The sequence below is a fragment of the Nothoprocta perdicaria genome, unplaced genomic scaffold, assembly GCF_003342845.1.
Source record: "Nothoprocta perdicaria isolate Ctin4 unplaced genomic scaffold, notPer1 scaffold_242, whole genome shotgun sequence".
NCBI classification, from domain to species: domain Eukaryota; kingdom Metazoa; phylum Chordata; class Aves; order Tinamiformes; family Tinamidae; genus Nothoprocta; species Nothoprocta perdicaria.
This window is the reverse complement of record NW_020455469.1, coordinates 261,705-282,996: the sequence shown is the minus strand read 5'-3', so window position 1 is coordinate 282,996 and position 21,292 is coordinate 261,705. Positions and strand designations below refer to the sequence as shown.

The following is a 21,292-nucleotide window of genomic DNA, read 5'->3' as shown; positions in this document are numbered from 1 at the left end:
TTCTATTCAAGAACAGCCAGATTATGGGTTACTATAGTTTCCCTAATGCTCAAACGAAGCTCAGGCCTAAGCTGAACAGAATAGGTTAAAAGGTGCCGATGTTTGGGCCCGCGAAACCACATGTTGAGAGTCGGGGACCAAACACAACAAAGAGCCCATCTCCGCAGGCTTTGATGTCCTCGCCGAGGGACGCGCGGCGCGGAGAATGCGGCTGTGCCCCCGCGTCCAGCGGCCGCTGTGCGGGAGCCCTGGCCGCCTGCCTCGAGCTGCCCCTGCCACCTTCAGCGAGCACCCCTATTGCACGCGTTTATTTCCCTCCTTTCCACCCCAAAATGCACGCCGTGGTCTCTGATATAAACTCGGGGCCCTTGAAGTTTAACTAGATTAGATTTGCTTTCTTCTGCCCATGCTTCCTTTCAGGCTGGCCCTTAGTATTCCGGCCGTGTTGTGCACTGAGGAGCGCTTTGCAGAGCTCCAGCTAACAGCTTTTTATTTTGCTGCCTGCCTCGGTGTCTGCTGTGAATCCGCCGCGGAGCCGGAGYAGCGGCTGCTCTGCGCCTCCTGCATGAATCACTGATTCTGCTCTTTTTCCCATTTGTGAGTGTACAGTGTTTTCAAACAATTCATATTCACCGCAAAAATGTTATGTGCGCGAGATCCCCTGGTAGCCCGAGAGATGCCTTTGCATTTTTCATAAGCAGGGTTAAAATACCCACTCCTTTCACTTGCGCTGTAGGTTTCCTCCATTCTGTTGAAAGTCTGTTTAGCGTTTTAATTTTTTATTAAAACGCATGTAAGCAAGATAAGTGTGCGTTAGCACTAAAGGGAGGGCGTCTGCTTTGCTAGGTTGTATTGCCACAATTCGCCACTGCTCCTTAAGTATCCCAGTGCTCTGGATCCAAGTGTTATGCAAAGCAAAATAAATCAGCACCTGCATCTTTTAAAATAACAGAATTTGTGAATTCTAAAGTTTTATCAGTATTATTGTAATTCTGATTGTCGTTGGTTCTTTATGCTATTATGGAAAAATATCTAATTGTAACAACTGTATTCCTATAGTGAACATATTACTTGAATTCAAGCCCTAACAATGGCAATAGGATAACTGTCCTTGAATTTGAGCCTTTTGTGGCACATCAATAGGCTTACAATGTGCTGAATTAGCAGGCATATTAATGGGCAGATGCAGCACCAGCCCATTCTTTTTACCCAAATCTTCTTATGCAAATACCCCATGAATCCAGTTCAAAGAGCTAGCTTTAAAATGAGCTGCTACACACATTCAGATGGGGTCTTTCACAACCAGCAATGGGACTTAGATAGAAAGTGACATGAGAAAAGTTTAGACACTTGTTTTTATAACTGAACATGATCTTGTTATCATAATCTGATACTGGTAACTGGCATGGTCTGGTTGTAGAATTTTAAGCCTTTAACAGAGGGAGATAATCTAGGCCTTTGTGGCCGAATGTACTGAATCCTGCACTTGGTGAAAGCTATCAATGAGAACCGCAGTTCATGCTTTCGCAAACAAAACTTTTTCACRGCAAAAGCTTTTATCCTATGATAATTACTTAACTGATTGTGGTAGCGCCTTTAACGCTAGCGCGCTCCTAACAAGGGCAAATAAAAGAGGCTGCAGTATTTTAGAATAAATAAATTATCAAATAAACAGGTTTTGTTTGCCCGTTGAACTACGTGGTAATGAGGTCATTATTAAAAATGCTAATGAACGGCAGCTTGGCTAGTAAAAGTTAATGCATTCTGTGATCTTTCTTTTGTTYGTTATATTCCTTGTGATTATCTGACATCTACTGCATCTTGGTGAGAGTCTTTCAAATGATTTAATTGCATATTTAGGCAAACCCACTGAAGGATATGATGAATAGTTTTATTAAATCCTCCAGGTTGAAGCCATTTCCTTAGAAATACTTTAAATTTGTCTGCCATTTTGAAGAAGATATATGGTTTTCCAAGTGATTTTTTTAAACCTGTTTGTTTTAACAAGTCCAAAATATGTCAAGAAGGAATTTCATGTTAACGTTTCCCATACAGGCTGACCAAACTTCCTTAAAGCAATACTTCCTACAGAATATCCTATAGGAAGTACACAGGCAACTGAGAATTGATTCTCAGCTGGAGCAAACTGGCAKAACGAATTGACTTGTGTGGATCTGGTCCACACTGTTTTAGCGTTTGGTAGTGTGTAGGTGTGTAGAGTTGATAGATTTAGGTAATTTACACTGCAGGAGATTATTTTGAGAAATGAGGTTGAAAAAAATGTTGCTCTTTTATCATTGCATTTAGAAAATCAGAATGTATGTTAGACTAGCTCGACGTACAGCATTATTGATTAGTTTACTCTTTATAATTTCTTTTTCTGAAATGAATATTTATAGCATGTTTTCAAGCTTTAATGAAATGATTCCTGTATCGAGATTCTTAGTGCAGTAGATGAGCATTAGAGCGTGTCACTTAAGTGGTGGTTTTCAGTGTAATACAACAATTTCGTACATGTGCATATTGGCAAAAATATTGTAGATTGTCCTTGATAGCCCTCATGGAGAAATCTGTTATTAAAATTTAATGGTTGTAAACATGAGAGAAGAAGTCTACCGAGTTCTTCTGGACACTTCGTGATTCGGCATTACTTAGTAGCATTATTTAGGGATAGGAATAAGTTTGGTGAATTATTTGATTCTTAGTGTTGTGATTTATTTACTGTGAACCTATAACCATAAATTTACATGCTGAAAGAATGTGCCATGTTAAGGTGCAGATACAGAGGGGGGCTTGGGCCTTTTTTCTATATTCAGATGTACTTAGAGAGACCCTTCCTCTTTCAGAAGTACCATCCATCAGTGCTGATCCCATCGAACCATTAGTGTCTTGCTCATCTGGAATAAGCTTCAGCTTTCAGATGAACGTAGTGCTTAGAAAACTGAAATGGAATGTTTTGAAATCAAAACTTTTAACTTCTAAGTGGCAGTTTTCTGTTAAAGTGAAATTAGATCAGTTTAAAGAGCTTCAGTGTCACTTCCTGTAGGGATCCCATTGACTTCAAGACACTTTAGTACTCAGAGAAACTGGATGAGCTGGGTGGTGTTTTAGTTTTGAGGAACTGGGACCTAAAATGTTTGAGGAAGGGCTTGGACTGTCCTATGGAGAAAGGTGAACTGCATCCTCCAAGGATTCAAATTCTTGGTTTTGTCATATTGCCATCTGAAATAATTGTTTCTGCCTGCTTTTCCCACCTTTCTTTCCTTTCATTTTTCTTCGTGTTCACAGGAGAATTTCTCTCTTTTTTTTTTTTTTTTCCCATCTTTTTTTCTTTTTGCTCACCTTCTAAACTTCCTTCTAGGAGACAGTTTTTTATGCTTTGGGCCCAGTGTACAAACCAGTGTTCTCTACCTACAGATGTTCACCCAGCAGCACTGCATTCCAACCAGAACAAAAATGGAATTTTACTCACAAAACATGCCAGTGTTCCCAGTCTTGTGCCTTCATCAGGACTGAAATATTGGTACACTCTGCTGAATGCAAATCAACAATAAAAGTATCGTAAGAGGTGTGAATGGAATTGTTTCCCTGCCAGCTGGAGTACAACGAGGCTTTACTGTTTAATGAAGAGCTGTAAATACTCTAGATTTYCTCCATCACATTTGTGCTACTGGATACTGCTGCTCTCTAATATCACCAGAGTCACTATCGTTGCACTTAGTTTGCTACTGCTTTATGAATTCTCACAGTTTAGTTTAACTTCGAGGTATTAGATGTGCAATAGCCTATAACAAATAGGATGTCAGTCTGAATGAAACTCATCTTTTCTCTGTAATTCCAAAGCAGAAGTTTACAACAACAAAAAAGCATATTTCCTATTAAAAAAAAAAAAATGCTATCGAGAGTGATTTCTGCATGCAGCCACTAATGCAGAACCGGGTGACCTCCTCAGTCATACAGAAAGCTGGTGACAAGTTCCTGAGGTTTGACAGTAAAACCCAAATCATCGCATTCAGAGTGTGTCTTTCAGCCTGCATCTTCTACTTACTTGTGACAGTTGGGGAAGAAAAGAATTATTCACTTGGTAATAAATAACTTATGTTTTCTGAGCTGTTTATCCCAATAGCACTAGGAGTTTATATGGTTGTGTTAAGCGTGGGATTAGGTTAAAATCGATCATGCAGTAGTATGGTTCTCCTGCATGGCTATTGGCAGAAGTTTTGAGCCTAGTAAGAGGCATATACTCGTGTGCCTGTGGAGCAAAGCATTAGCAGAACACTTGTTCCTGGGATGCACTAGCCATTTTCTCTCAGAAATCCTTAGCATCTTAAGAAAGCAACTCCCTCACTGATTTAAACTAAAGCAGGTGGTTTCCTGATGTTAGCATGGCTTTCTTAGTGCTCTGGTTTGGCTTAAAATAAAGGTTTGGGTTTCCATAAGCGGTCAGACCTCTTGCAGATAAAAGCAGGGGCGCAGCACGCTTGTGTTAAACCAGCGTGATGATGATCCCAGACTGGAGTTTGGAGCCTGGATGTTCTCRGCTAGTACTGAGGGGAGACTACAAAGAAGGCAGCATGTTTAACTCAGAAGATTTAGGGAATGAGTTGCTTCTTTACTGTTTATGATAGCCCTACCAGTGCACAGTTTATTAGCAAGCTGACAGAGAGGAGAAGGGAGGTTGGCACTTTAATCCGGGATCTCTGAGGGTGGAAAAAAACCCATCTAAACAGGTTACAATAATTCAAATCCTCTGTTGAATGCTGAAAAGCAGGTAAAGTTATTATTGCTCCCAAGGCAGCCTATAAATATTGTTATTGTATTGGCTGAATTCAAACATAAAATATTTTCTTCCTGGTTTGTAAAGCATTTGACAGATATGATAGACTAGCCCTTAGACCACTAGCTAGCCCTTAGACCACTAGCTAGCCCTTAGACCACTAGCTAGCCCTTAGACCACTAGCTAGCCCTTAAACTTGCTTTAAGATTTAGATTTGTTCTAAATGCTAGAATTAACCCTGGTTAGAATATGTGATATATTTCTATTTTATAAGAGAAATATCCTTGCTTTCAGAATAAATTCCTTTCTTAAATCATCTTCTCTGTTGCATCCCCTTAGTYTTTAATTTTTWTTTTTTYCTCAAATTTAGCATATATGCCAACCTCTTTCACACCTCCAGCTGCTTGTTCTGTTTTTTCTGCCTTGGTTCCTGTCTAATACTGCATTGAGCTCTGTTTTTGGTCGTAAGGGCATTAGCTAAAGCAGTAGTTTCCCAGAGTTGGTGCCAGAAAAGTAGACTGAATGCCTTAAGAATGGTGAAAGACATAAATATACAGAGATGCTTATTGATCCGTATGTGTGCAAGAGTGGAGATGGATGGRTGGATAGATGGACATGCACACAAATAAATAATAGAGCCAGTGAATGTACATAGATCTACGAGAAAAGTCCTGGATTTCTAAAATGCCTTCCCTCATAGTCTGGTTAATGAATACAAATGCAGTGCAAACTCCAGCAAGCTTAATACTTACAATGGTTTGTTCCCAGACATCTACAGAGTGGTAAGGAGGAGAATTAACATAGGATTATCATATTTTACACACGGACATGTTTGCCAATCCTTTTAAGAATACTTTAAGGACAGATCTAGAGTCTAAGTATTAGGAAGTAAGAATCACTAAATATAGATTGTRCAAACCACTTAACCATAATTCTTTTGAATTTCTTGATGAATGACACAACTGCATGTTCCATTGCCTGCTATATAAAGTAAGCCACTTTAATTTTTAACTATGGGAAGATAGAAATCCATAATCTATCCTAAATATTTAGCAAGCTTTCCTTTGAKTAACTAAGCCATTTTTGGCAGTATGAGAAGCTATACACAACTTCAGCTTTATCAAATGTTTGCTGTGAAAGTTGATGACAAAAGATAGGCGTGCGTTCCTGAGTTTTGGGATTCAGCACATTGGTAAGGCGCATTCCACAGATGTTGGAGGTTTTGTGCAGGTAGAATCAAGTACCTCGTACAGTCACCTGGCTGCATTACGCAGCTGTCTGACAATGCAGCCTGTGGTTCCCTGATCAGCAATATCAGATCTATGTGGAGCGCACCCCAAGCTGCCAATTCCTTCTGGATACGGGGAGGCTACGTGAATGTGAATGTGTTTCTGTATATTGGGACTAGCTAGAAATATGCATTTTGTGTTGGCTGTCATAGGATGTGCATTTATCTGATCTGGAATAAAGGCTCTTGGTACAGAGGTAATGATATCACATCCTTGAATAAGCTGCAAGATAACGATGGCCAAGTGAGTTGATTTCACGTTGGCTCTATGCATCTTGTGACCACAATATTTTTAATCTGCTGCTAGTGACCTTAAATCAGGTTTTAGTATATTGTAAAATGGAGCCTCAGGTGCATCTGCCATTAAAAATGTATCTTTATATTAAAACCATTACTTAAATGTTCTTAATCACATTTTTGCAGAGCTGAGAAAAATATTTGTTTTCAAGAATGATTTTTTTGATGTGCCAGTGAAGTTTTTGGGACAGGAAAAAGTAGGTTTGCAACCTAGAAATGAGGAGAAAAAAGTACTGCTTCCTCAAAATTTTGAAGCTGTATCACTAATGGAGAGTTCTTTAGGTGGCTGCGAGTATTTTGCTCTGTGTCATTTCCTGCCTTTCTACCTCTTCTGTATAGAAGAGGATTAACAAGTGTAGTTAAAAAAAAAAAAAAAAAAAAAAAAGGAATCAAACCCTTTACTGGTAAAGAGAGGTAATAGCACAAGAAATGCCTTGGGAAGCGGTTTCAAAATGAGTGCTAGAAGCTTTTCCCCTAAGAAACAGCTACACTGGGAAAGGTTGGCCAGAGATCCTTTACCATACCTGACTAGACAAAATCATAGTTGTTATTGATCATTTTTTTCTGCAACTGATATTTTTATTTTTATTTTTATTTTTTTCAGTGGGATTATGGCTCTTTGCACTGGGACTATAATTCAGGTACAAAGTAGAAATTCATAATTCTGAAACAAAAGTTGTACATTGGATAATGATCACTTCCAACAAAATAATGATCATCCTAAATGATGAAARTCTTGTTTTCTTGCTGAAATCCACCATTAAACGTCAACTGCAACAACTATAGCAATTTAAAGCATTAAATATGCTTTAAAGTACACTTTCATGTGGGCAATGTATCAGATTCATTTAAAAGTCCTATGAGAAGGCATTCTTGCTCTCCTCCTTCAACACAAGCCTGAAATTCTGTGCTCTTTCCTCTGTTTATCCTCAGACCTTAGGTTTAAAAGCCGTTATTAATAATTTTAAAATATTATTTTGCAAGGTGATGAATACTGTGTGAGGTCAGATGAGAAATCCATCTGGTGTTATCCTGTGTGTGACTCCTCCTAGTAGCGAATGCTYGTGGAGCAGCATATTTAAGCACAGTGGATCATCCTTCCCAGTATATTGTTCCTGCAATCAATGGGTCCTTCTTCAGTGAAGTTCGTGGGATCTGAGGATACATCACCCAGCAGTGTTCAGCACTTCATGTTTAAACGACTGGAACATAGCATTAATTACACTGGTGCATCTAATGGGGCTGTCATTATCTTATGATGGATTTTTCCTGATAACCCAGAAGCCAGATGTTCATTTGGTCAGTGTCCAAAAGAAGTATGCTCGTCTATAGATCTTTCACTTGGCATTCAGTGCCGTTTTCATAGCGATGCACTTGCAATTGAGAATCTTTCAGTTGTTGGTATTTTGGGGGGGGGAGCGGGGGTTAACACAACAATGAGCTCAACTGTATTTGCAACTGAACTGTTTGAAATTGCATCAGGCAATGACTCAGTCTAGGTCACTCTTCAGCTGCTCGGAGTTCTCACCCAAATGTTTGCTAAATCAGTTTTGGTCGCTTTTGATTTATGGATGCGTGATTAAACAAGGAGGCTGGAACAGCAGAAAGTATCTGCTGCATTTAGGGAAGCACAAGGCCTGGAAGTTGGCGGATGTTGGCTCTGCAGCAGATCAACCAAGCTGGAGCAAAGGTCATCCTCTAATGGAAAGAATAACAAAAATAAAACACTCCCATTCCACTSTGAGGAGATACTGAGCTACCAGGGGGAGGGAGAGCTCCTGTRATATACTGCTGGGCTGATCTTTATGGTCTTTCACTACTCTTTCCTCCCCCAGACAAATTACACAGTCTGAAGGACCTGTGACCAGCCTAAGCAGTAATGAAAAGTGCCACTGACCAGCCTCTCCGGTGAAGAGGAGCAGGGTGCAGGGCAGAACCTGGTGCTTGCTTGTGTTATCAGTCTCCTCCTGCGGTATCAGCTGGTGCCCGTCATACAAAGAGTCGTAGATGCAGTATCCTGGTCAATGAGAGGTCTGTAAAAGGAGCTGCATCCTCCTATTTTCATTTATTCTTGAGATTTCAAGAGGCTCTTTGGTCTGCACAMAAAAATCCCATGAGCTGAGGGCGTCTTGCTGCCTAGGTTGCTTGTGCCCCTCAAGTATTCTTCCTGCCTGAGGGAAATCAATAGGTCATGGCTCAGATTCAGGTCATCTTGAGCCCAGGTGTCCAGCTATGGGCCTGGCTCTGCTGGTTCTCTTAGTTCTCCTCCATTCAGGAAGGCAGCTAAAAGGCATGAGAGGCTTCCCTAAAAATGTTAGGTCTGATTTTACCATGGGTCTAAATCTTAAGACCTGGAACATGTAAGAGCTAAGCCCTGTAGAAGTCTTCTACTGCTTACTGATGGGAGCAGTTAAAATTACAGGTAATGGATTTGCAGAAGCTGAGGGCTGAACACCAAACTTTTATTGTCAAGGAGAGTTATCTTGGAGGATCTGTTTGCTAGTTTCTTCCTTTGTGTTCCCACTTAGCTTTYGTTTTTATAACTACTATATTTAAGTATGAGTCTTAAAATCTTACTGTATTTAAGTATGAGTCTCTAAATCTTACTCTTGGCCTGGTGAAAATGTGCTGTTTGCCTTAGGYCCAGGATTTCAATGGAATCTTTCTCATTTCCAGTTTGTAATATTTCTGTGGTCGTGCAATTGCCATTTTCTGGGGAAATATGATCTATGTTCTATTGTGCAAAGCTCTTGTAGCTCTTGTTTAAAACCATGGAGTCCAAGTTGTGGAAACAGAAATAAATGTTTGAGCATGCTTAGGTGTGTACATGCAATAATACTTTTTCTGTGTATAATGGGACAAGAAGTACCACACTTGTAGTTTCCATCTGAGGGGAGAGGGAGGGAAAAAACGGGATTCTTAGCTAATAGCTGTGAATCCGGAGATAACTATTATTGTTTGGTGGAAATGGGCAGAATAGCAAATCGTGCTCCTCAGTGTTCTCATTAAAAAGGTGCCTTTCCTCACTCTCAGCTGCAGTTGTTGCCAGTCGCATGCATTTCCAGCATGGTTCGTTCTTGTCTTTGCTTTCTGTAGCTCTGTTTTGTCCAAAATCTCAGTCATTAGCATGCAAAATTTCCGCCTTTGAAGCCAATGGCATGCTCCTGAGTATTGCCTTCTATTACAGCTTCAGGGTTSTGTTCTGCATCGTAAGAGTAAAAGCCCTAGCCAAATTCTCACCCTGTTATTAGGGTCCAAAAATAAAACACACAACTAAAGGAAACATGCAAACTGTGAGGCACTTTTACTTGGAAGGAGCAGAGCAGTGCCACTACTACTTCAGTAAAGCTAGCGGCAGCTTTTGGCGTGAACAAGAAGCAGTACGTGGGCATGCATGTGTCCACATAAATTTCTTTTCTTTAAATTAAAAACCCAATAAATGAAAACTATCCGGATGCCCTGGTAATAAATGAAAGGCTGACTCCATGTCTTCTATAGCCATTAATGAGCCTTTCCTACACTCCCTAATCATCTTGATGGCCTTATTGAATGAAGCATATGGCACAAACCTTGTGCAGAATCTCAATAATGCTCCAGCACTCACTTTCCTTCTTCATAGGATAAGTGGTGATTTACTTCTGGCACCTTTTCAAATGGCAGCTCTTTAAATTTGTGGAATCYAACTATTTTTCCAGTTGGATCTTCTCCTACCTATACACTAGGTTTCTCAGAGCTCCAGTTCTCTTCGAGGCTAGAAAAGGCATGCCAAGCCCAAGGACTAACCATTTTGCTTCTCCTCTGTGAAGTCGACGTACTTCCCTCAAGAGGTAATTGGTTGAAGTGCAAAACAGCTGCACAGGTACCTATTTTTAGAGCCTTTTGAGAATATGATCCATGCAGTTTTAACTAATAGATTCATTATCTTTACTTAGTAAAAGGCTTGTTAATAAAGAGTCTGATATTTAATCATCCCGAGGTTATTTGGGTAGCCCATTTGAGGAATGTGTGTCTCGTGTTTCTAGTGAAGAAGCAGCATCCTGCAACTCGTATTACCTTATGAGCACTAGGAGCTTCCTGTTGCTGTTTGCAGTCTCAGGAAAAAGCTGGAGGTTACAATGGAAGTGGAAAGGGAAATGATTGAATGAGCTTTGAAAACTGAACTACTCTTCTTTCTTCAAATTAATCCTTCTGGGCATGACTAGAAAGTAGTGTGCAATGGCAAGGAAGTCTATGTAAACTTAAGCTTTTGCTGTTCCTGGCTACATACATGTTTATTAAAGCYCATTCAGGCTTGTAAAAAGGATCTGACGCTGTTAAAGACTGTTAACTAGTAGTTAAGTACATTGTTAATGACAGTTTGCAATTTCTCATATTCTGGTTTGGTTTCATTTGGTTTTGAGAATAACACTATAGGTATTTAATCCATAATGACAAAGCACATTTTCTGACTGCTGACATTTTAAAAGACTAGATGGCTAATATTTTAAAAGTTGTAAATCTCAGCGTTTTCAAATATGTGCTTATCTTTTCTCTACAGTTTTAGATCTTACTGAGGAACAGGGTAGCTGCCATTATATGTGCAAAATAATACATATCTGGCTTAGTTTACCACCAGACTTCTGCTTTTGTAACACCACTTTTGCACAGTACAAATCTGATCAGCACATGGGATGCTAACTGGTAGAGCTATCATAGCTTATTGGTATTCTAGAGAGGAAAGCCTGTAAGCACAGTATTTCTTATCAGCAGTATTCCCGTTTCAAAAGATCAACACGTTTTGTAATGTAATAGATAAACTGTAATACGTGGGTGAGTGGGTGTGTTGCACATGGAAGCCCTGGTGAGGAACTGGGCTCTGTACACACATGTCTTCCACAAAGATCCTGCTGTCTAAGCAAAATATAAAAAGAGAGGAAAATAAGGGACCTTGGAAGACAATGATGAGCCATCGGTAGGAAATACAGAAATGGTACAAGAGAGATGGAAGGTTAAGGGAAAAAAAAAAAAAAAAAAAAAAAAAGGAAAATTAACTTTGGAGATAAAACTGTTGACTGGAGGACATCCATGATGCACTTAAAGCAGACGTTAAGCGTTGTGTATTCTGCTGAAGTAGCCTGCTCTCTAGTGTCTAATTTGCTTTTCTATACTTGTGAAATCCATTTCATGCGCTTGGATGAAAATGAGGTTTTAGTTCTTTGCTTATGTTGCGGTATGTGCAGAAAAAGAATAGGATGTGTCTTTTTTCAACAGGAACTCGGGATGACTTCTTTAATGTGAACAAGGGTGTTAGGTATTGTGAACTGTAAAAACATTTCATTGTTAGACAAGGAGAGTTAAATGTATCATTTTTAGCAATCTTCCAGATTAAGCAGCCAAGTTTTGTTCTTCCCTCTGTCGATATGACATCATTTTATTTACATTAAAAAACTATTTTAGAGCTATGTCTTGAGTTGAAACAGCTTATTCGAATGTAACAAGAATTCATAAAACTTTCTTAGAAGTTTTCATTTTTGCCTCACTAAGAGGAAGTCAAAATAAACGTTTTTCAGGCCTTTAAGTTATGTTCTTTAAATGGTGCTGTCAGGGCTTTGTTTCATTGTGTTGGCCAAAAGCACAAAGACATTAGGGAAACAGGTTAGTACATGGGGGAAAAATGAGAGAAAATGGTGCATTTGTGCAAGGGGATTGTCCGGGTTTGGTGTGTGGCAGGTTTGGGGCCGTGAAGGACAGCGTGGGAGAGCAGCCCATCAAGGCCCAGCCGAGACACTCCTTTGCTGCGATAGATAAGTTGCTGTAACAAGGTTAAAGCCGGCACTGGGAAGTGCCCCCGTAGCTGGAGCTTGGGCTGGAATTTTAATGTCTTTAGGAAGGAGGCAAGGCTGGCTCCACGTGTGTAAGCTATGAGGGGCRCGCCGTGCGGCCGTGATGCCGCGATGTCTGGGAGCGCTGCCTGGCAGTGCAGTGAAGTCGCATCTAAAAGTGTCGCCTTCCAGCGCGGGCCTTCCCGGAGCGCCCGTGAGCTCTGCAGGAGGTAGGGTTATTCTTAGAACCGCTCGCTTCCCATTCCTCAGGAAAAGCTCCAGCGAAAGGCTCACTTGTCTCTTCTCTCTCCAAGCTAGCGTTGAAAGGCTGGGCTGTTTTCTCTCTGCCCCACAGCTCAGCTGCAGCCCTTCCAGCTGCACGGGGCTCCGTGGAGAAGTGAGCGAGGGGAGGCAAAGCCTCCGTGCCCTCTAGGGCCAATTCGGGATACAGGAGCGTTATATATTTAACCAAAGAGCTTCTCTCATGGCTGCGCGGCTCCTGTGACGATAGCACAGGGTTCTTGACAGCAAGTTAGTAGGGAAGTGGAGCCTTGAAGGAAAGAGGGTATGTTGGGCCCTGAGAGAAAGAGAAGCTGCTTTTTGGGTGGAGATAGAAAATTATTAATGAGACTCAAGTAGGAATTAGTAATTACTACACTGGGAGGCGTCTGGCCACATAACTGAGCGGTCATTTGGTGGTCACAAGCCCGTATATCACCATGGTTTGTGGGTGCTCTTCTCCACGCTTGTCCCATGTCCGGTGTCTCTTCCAGACCATGAGGACACCCATTTTGAAGCACAGCATCTTCAGTGGTGGCTGGGCTGGTTCTGCTTGTGGATCTCGCACCGTTTGAGAGAKGCTTCGTGGTTGCCCCTGGACCCTGTCCTCCCACTCTAAGAGCACCCTGGGCAGCACCAGACTYGTCAGCTCCCCGGGCAGGAAGGGCAGCAGGTCGAGCCTGCTCCAGCAGCGCAGCAATCTCACCAGTTTTATTTCATCACSAAAAATAATCAATTCTGCATTAATGGTTGTGGTTAACATGGGACTACTAGTCTCTTGGCTGTTTTGAGGGACAGAAGCTAACTAACACCTCTGTCTTTTTGGTGCAATCCATTTAGTTTAGACAGAAAACAAAGATATATTTAAGATAAGACTGTCATGCCAAGCAATCTTTTTTAGTTCAGACTAAAAGCTCTTGTTAAGAGTTCTTGTTTAGAGTACTGTTTAGTCTGTCTTATGGGCACAAAAGGACCTTCTGTTCAATCCCATCTTTCTCTTAAGATCCAAGAAAGTATAAAGCAATCCAAAAAAAAAAAAAAAAAAAGAAAAAGAACTTTTCATTGTTAACATGAGCCACCAAAGTGATTTTACTATTTTTTTTACAACTGTAGTGAAGTTTTAAGCACTGGAACTTAGCTGTGGGACTGGAGATTCCCATAGCAAGCCTTAGTGTACACAGTGTGAGAAAGAGAAACGTGATCAGGGCTCTTCTTAAAAAGAGCGGAATATACACACAGCAGGGATGGGAATATCCTAGAAACAAGCAGCAGGGAGCCGAAAAAAGGAAGAAACGGTGCAGGAAATGGAGCTGCAATTCTGATTTCATCAGATAGATTGGCGGAAGCAGAAGAGAGGAGAAACCCAAGGAATTCTTTGAAAGCAGGAGAGAGCAGTGTTAGATTCACCCTTGAGCRGTAAACCAAGTTTTCACACTGAGTCTGTATTAAAGAGCTGAAGGAGCCTAGAAGTTACAAGTGAGATGTCAGCTCCTCATCATGGCTCAAATTTTGGTTTGTATTATTTGACCCAAACTTTGTTTCTTTCTTTCCTATTTCACTTTTTTTTTTTTCTTAAAACATTCTTCCTTTTGTTATACAGGTATTTATTTAAATCAAGAATAATTGGGTTGGAACCAAGCCAACACAAGAAATTATTTGTTAAACTGACCCAATTACCCAAATAATTTTACTATTTTCTAAGTGATCTTTTGGACAAATCTATTACTAAAATCTGCTTTTCTCAGCTCTGCTTGTAAGGAAGGGCTGCTCATATGGACAGTAATAAAACGGAAGAAGGGGACATCAACCCTACCTGACAAAAAATGAAGAGTCAAAAACAAATGGCACAATAGTGAAGATGCAGACACTTACAGTGCTATGTTAGTGAGACTCATGAGATACTTCTAAATAGACTTGATAGGAGGAAGGTGGAAAGCATGAAGCACAGATAAAATAGACCAATTATATTTTTAAACCATGTTCTTTATTCTCATATTTTGCTCAGTGCAGTAATGCCTTTGGAATTTATAATACAAGCATTTTCCTTTATCTTTTCTTTAAGGCACTTTTTGACYATTATTAATTATTGCTACTCAAGTGCAACAAATATGAAACAAAGTAGGTGAGCCTTTAAAAATGTAATATTGCTCTTAATCAAAAGGAAAATTTTTAAATACTGGATGAATTGGTTAAGATTGCACAAGGGCAATAACTACATTATATCTACTAAATGTTTTAACACAATTTTAATTCTGTSACTAGCAAAATGAATTTGAATTTAAAAATGAGGAAAGGGGGTGGAAGTAATGGAAGTGTAAGGTCAATGAGTGATTCCATAAGAGCCTTGAACTGGCAGGTGGAGTAGAACAAACCATGAGATGGAAAGGAAAGGGAGAAATTTTTAAATTATTTTAAAATGATTTAATGAAAACCAATATTTGAATATAAAGTTTAATTTTCCTGCAAATAAGTTATGGCTATGGATGAGAAACCTTACGTTTAAATCTGGTGATTTGGAGACTCCTGCCTGGAAAGGGAGCCCAGGTGCACTACATCTGTTACAGGTCTCGGAGGACCGGCCCTGATGGCTGCTCTGTGGATGTGAACGGTGGATGTGGAAGCTGCTGCTTTGCTGCGCAGCAGGAGAGCGGGACAATATTGCAGCCTTATGATAGTAAGTGGGACTGCCATTATCCCTGGAAGAATGAATCATCTGTGATATACATTGATTTGCTGAAAAAGGAATAAAGTTTAAAAATGGTTACTCTTTTCCACTTTTTTTCTTTTAATTCCTCATTAATACTGAAAAAAAAAAAATGAGTATTGAGCCTTATGAACATAATTTTCACCTTTTTTTTTTTTTTTTTTTTTTTTTTTTTTTTTTTTTTTTTTTGGTGGGTTGAAGATGGGTTCTGCTGTCTGTGTTGAGCTTGAGATGATTCAGGAAGGGAGCATTGGGCCAGCAGGACCTGGAAAATTCTGCTTTCCCATCTTCTATCTGCCGCAGTTCCCACACTGTCTGCCACTGCCGGATGAAAGCGAGGATTTTCTGCCAGCAACTACCCTGAAAGGTAGGGAATCGCTCTTGTTTATATATAGGAACTGAGATGAATAAAGCAAAGTGCATCTACGTGACCCAGTATATTGCAACATAAAAGATAACTTCCTTTGCTCCTGACAGTCTCATCTGGTCCTCTCTGATTTTACTCATTGAAATTAAACACTGCATTAGTTAAAAAGTGCCACAGAGAGCCAAGTTGCCTGTGGTATGTGTGTTGCATCTGCCCTAGAAAAACTCAAACTAACTCAGACTAACCACACACATAGCAGGAAAGCAACGTTGCCTTCAAGGCTGCTGTGTTTAAGAGCTATTCTTTAGCCACCAGATTGCTCTTTTTATCCTGAAAATACACACATTTAAATTCAAGGAGGGAGCAAGAAAGCATGTTGTGTAGTAATGGTCAAATATTTGCAGAGAAACCTGCAGTGTGTCTTTATACAGAAACTAGGGACAGAACTTCTCCCTTTTCATAAACATGAAATTAATTCACATCTTTTTCTTTCTTCTGTAGCACTGCTGTTTATTCAGAGCRTCATAAGGCCTGTGTCCCAAATTACTTGATTCATGTCTAAACATTGACTGTACCCTAATTAATCCGTTTGTGACACAAGTTGATTTTGCCCAGCATGCTTTCCTTTGCCAGGGAAGGATGCACTAACTCTGCTGATGCCAAAGAGGTAATGTGTGTTTAACATGCATCAGCACTCACTCTCTTTTTGATAGCTGCCGATCCTACTGCACTTAATAACACACTACTAGGTTAAGGTTATACACAGCTCAGGCAATGCTAACTATCAGGGTGTGTGGTTATACTGTAATAATCACATTCTAGGGTGTGTTTCAATTTTACAGGGCAGTCATTTACTTCGAATTACCTTGTCATTTCTTACAGTTATTGTGTAATTCCATTATTAAAGAAAAAAATATAATTTGACTGTTAAGGATGCATTAAGTAACACTAATTATAATGCTTTGCRCTTAACAGGTTTTTGATGCTCACTATTTTATAAGCGTTTTGCTAATTATTCTTTACAACATCCTTGTGGGGAGCAACTAGCAATAACTTGGCCTGAAAGTTAGCAACACTGAGGCAGGCAAGTTGAGAGGTTGGCCCAACGCTCCTGTGGTTTGCCCAGGAGGTGAGTTTAGAGCTGGGATTAAYATTCAGTTGGTCCTGTCTGCTGGGTCATACTCCCACAAATCTCTTTTTTTCCCCAAACCAAATAAATAGTCTCAAGAGTTATTTCATCTTTATTACAGAAAAGAGCACAGCCTTAAAACAGCGTAAGTCAGTTCTGTGATCAATAAAACCCTGTGTGTGCAAAGAAAAGATTTGCTTCTTAAATAGTTACGGTTAAAAAATGAAATTCATATTCACCACTATTGGAGCAGATCTTTAGAGGCAACAGAAATCCAAGCAAATGTCCACCAGTTCTTTTTTTTTCTTCAAGTTTCATCAACTAATTAGTGGTTGTGAGGGAATCATCTAAGTTTCTCTTGCCGCCTTTAAGACCTTCCCAAGCTTCAATCTAACTAGTAGCTGTCGGCCTGTGATTAAATTTCTGAGCTGGCTTTGGTCCCCAGAGTGTTCAGTGCAGTAAAAAGAAATGTTTTCAGCTGCGGGCTTCCGAGAGGCTAGGTGTAAAGGAAGGGAAGATGTATCCTTTGTCACTTGTAGGTGTACCATCTACAAATAGAGAGGAAGGAGTCGGAGTAAACGCAAAGTGAGATGCCTGAAGTGGAAGCAGCTGGATGCTCAGGACTTCTGAAAAGTCAGACCGTTGTGTTTAGGTCAGTACATGGAGAACATAAAGCCCATTTCAACCGTTCTATCCAGATGAGAACTTGAAGAATAACCTTTTGTAACAAATTTATCAATATGATCAGGTTTTTAAGTATTGGAATATATTATTCTGTGTGTGTATATATATTTATGTATATGYAATATTGCATTCCAATAATACAATAGCCTGGAACATAATATGATATGGGTATCAACATAAGACTCAACTTCCACTTTCTGAAAAAGTCAAAAATATATATAAGCGTACAGCAACTTAAAACTACTTAAAACTTTTAAATGCTTGTGTTTGACAATATAGTGGATACCTTCATTTTCTGAGTGTGGATATAACRTTCATATTTATCATAGCTGGATTATTTTCAGCTACTCAACCTTTCCTGTTTGTTGACTGTTTCTTTTGGTTCCAGCATTGAGGGCATTCAAATTGAATCCTCTGGTTTCCCCATATTAAAGTTAATTACTTTTAAGCTTAGTTATCTCTGGCACGGGTATTTTGTTAACACTGTGAATACTAAATAATGATTTAAAGGGAATAGGTGACCTTTCTTTCCCAAAGGTCCTACTTTTCCAGTGGGATCATGGTGCAATACTTAGCCAACATGATCTAGTTGCCTTTGGAGGAGCTTCACCCTGGAGTATCCAAGATGATCCTCCCTGAGGCTCCTACCCTTAAAAATACATTTTTTTCTGATTCTGATAGTACTGGGTATTTTTGTCAGGACTTCATTATTCGTGATATTTTGCTACAATATAAACCTCAAGGACTTTACGATAAGACAAAACGAAAACCGTAAAATACTGCTCCCTTGGAGTTGCTGAAGGACTGTTTATTTTCCATAAACAAGAAGAAATATTTACCTAACAGCTGCATCTCAAAGGCTGATGCTGTTTCCCTAATAGTCCAAATAAAGTCTAGCCAGGGGCCACCTTGTTGAAATCTGCTCAAATAACCTTTATTTAAAAACACTACTTACCATAGATCTCTCTGGTCTGCTCTAAGAAATGCAGTCTCTGGTAAAATTAAGAAATGGATGATTCATACACCTGGAGGAGGAATTGAATATTCAAGTCACTTGTCAGGCTGGCAGCTTTAAATTATATAACAGGAAGCTTTCTATTCATATGTAATGTAACTGAATCACCACTTCTTTATTGATAATTCATTATATGTTGCTACTATCACTCTGCAGCTCTGAAATGCTTTTTGCTATAATGATTTTATACCGTACTAGTATAATGGCCTTCTGACTGTGTCAATCAGCACCACTTGCGTGTACAATAATATTATTCTGCAATCTGTCTTGGGAGAATGCTTAAAAGCTTTCTCTCATTTTCTCCATTTAACTCATGTATTATCTGAGTTTTTACATTAAATGGCCATACTTAATGTCCCATGACATGTCACCTGTTTTCTAGGGAGGATACTGATACAGTACTTACCAATTCCAGAATCTATACTAATCAAATTATACCTGCCCRCTCCAGCCAAGAGCAGTTAGTTCAGTGCATCAGCATTTAATCTGGAAAAGGAACAGCAACAATGTGAACTGCAGTTGGCTGAATGTGGGCATGGTTGATGCAATTTGTTTTGTAAAGAGGAATTAGCAGATACTGAAGTCAAGTTGAGGTACAGGGGTCAAAYTATACACAGATTTATTAGCGGAGCTCAACCTACCCTGGTAGCAGGTTTACAAAGGCAAACCCTGATCCTGCAAATATTTATCCAATTTCAGATATGCTTTGTGATAGGTAGCTCTAATGAATGAGAGTGCTTTGCTGTAAAATTGAGTATATGCATAAATTCAACAAAGTCTTGGGGGTGTTATGTCAGAGTTAACAGGGAATTCAGTCCCAGGGCAGATAACAATTACAGGTTTTCACTGCCAGAATACCTGGACATTCAAAAGAGTTACTGTAAGCACCCTCTACAGTCAGATTAATAAACTGTTTAAGACCTGTTTAAGTTTAAGTTTAAGACCTGAGATTCCAGGTTCTGCTTGCCAAAACCTTACACTGGAATTGTATTGATGTATTTAATCTGCTTAAAATAGATATTTTCTCTAATAGAATTGTATACAGTTTATCTTACTTGTTCTGATTTGGACAATAGTATGGGGCACATAACTGCTAGGTTTAAGAATAAAAGACCAAATATTTSTGAAAACTGAGCAATTTAGGGAAGGCAGGTGTCCATTCACATTAATGCCACCTGGTTGCAGAGGAGATCTCCACTCTTTGTACAGGAACGTGCAGCAAAGTCAAACTTCTGACAACAGCAAAAAAACTGAGCAGTTTCCTGCACAGTGGACCTGGAGAGGTAAAAGGCTCTCTGCAGACAAGCTGTTCTGCTCCGTGTTTAAAAGCTGGGGAATTATCACCCAACCCTCTCCTGGCTGCAGCTTTCTTGCACCACGGTGCCCTTCCTGGTGCAAGGGGGCAGAAATGGCCTGATGCCCGCGCCGGTGGTCACCAACAGATTGTTTATATGGGAGTGCAAAAATTGGGCAGAACCRGTCCGTTGGGTCACCATGGTGTGTGTCCCACCCGTGGGAAGGTGGCACCAGCCACCTCGTACCTCCCTGCGTTAGGTCACCACCGCGRAGCTCAGCAGGTCCCTTTGGCTTCTCTACTTTGCTGCGATTAGTAATTTTATGGTTTTGTTCTGACATTTGGTAGAGGCCTGAATGGTAAAACAGCTAGTAACCTGAATGGGCAAAAATACTTGCTGATGGACAAGTTAAATGGCAAAACATGAAAGGAAGGGGTAAGGCACGTGGGGCAGAGCGCTTGTTGGAAGGTAAAGATTGGCTTCCGGGGAGCGTGTTTATTTTGTAATTCAATAGAAATAAACAGTTCCTATGGCAACTGCCATATCGGCCGTGACATGCAAAATGGAGAAGCCCTTGCACAATTACCCATCACTCGCGAGGGGCGAGATAGAACTGCTTCGAGAATCCCCTTCCTTGCTGGGAGGATGCTGCCCCATCTGCAGCCCYCGAAGGAAAGGGAGGATCTGCTTCCCTCTCCATTCTCCCTGCTCCGATTGCCTCTCCTTGGAGTTCCCTCGCACCCACTTGTCCCTGAGKCTCGCGGGTCCATGGTAAAAGCCACCGTGTTCCAAGTGGCTCTTGGCCACCAAGGCTGGGATGTGGTGAGAATGATAAATCACCCTCCTCTGGCACCCAGGAAGCTCAAAGTGCTTTACTTGTGTTAATTAATCCTCGCAGCAGTCCAAGGAGGGAGGTAAGTATTATTACCCTAGGCTTTTTTTTTTTTTTTTTCTTTCTTTAAAACATTGGAGGTTGGCGTTTAAGTGTTCCCAGGGTCAGGGGGATCTGCTGGTGAAGGCTCCCGTGTCCAGCATAGAGTCCAGGTGCTGCTCAGCCCTCCCGCTTGCCCTTGCTGAACTCACGCTCCGTCGTTATGAGTTTTATAACAATATTATTGCCACGGTCCTGAAAAGGCAGRATGCTGTAGAGCACCTGGGATTGTTTCCTTTTTATTTACCTTTTGTTTTCAAATGACCCGGAGATACAGCAGAGCARCTGTCACGCATATACAGATTATAATCATATGTACACAGCAACATCTTCAAGGCTTGGGGGTTTTTTTTGGTTGCTCCACGGGCAGTCCRTGTATGTGTAAAATATCCTCGTAAAGCAGGATAGTTTAAAGCATCATGTTTAATCTGTGCATTCATGTGTGGCGTATTTTTCATACCTAGATTTGCACACACATGCTCTCTAGAAAAATATACACATATTGATGTACATATTATGCACATATACGTGCATATTGTTTTCATCACTGGATATAGCAGGTAAGACTCTGCTCTTTTTCTGCCCTTTGAAAAACATTAGTATGAATGTGCATGTTATTTATTTATTTATTCTTTGCCAGACATGGCATTTACTGAGATAATTTTAACTCCAGCACCGTATTGACAGAAGCTTGAGTTCCAAAACTGACATATTCCCCCTCCCAA

The 21,292-nt window shown here is 40.3% G+C and overlaps 1 long non-coding RNA gene across 1 annotated transcript in view; it reads left to right on the top strand.

Annotated features, from left to right (window-relative positions):
* LOC112947684 overlaps positions 1-16,327 on the top strand; it is a 39,736-nt gene extending 23,409 nt beyond the window's left edge. Inside the window, exons 2-4 of the long non-coding RNA XR_003249460.1 lie at positions 15,007-15,116; positions 15,348-15,513; positions 16,015-16,327. This is a non-coding gene — a long non-coding RNA (uncharacterized LOC112947684). The remainder of the gene's footprint in view (positions 1-15,006; positions 15,117-15,347; positions 15,514-16,014) is intronic.
* Positions 16,328-21,292: the final 4,965 nt, after the last annotated feature.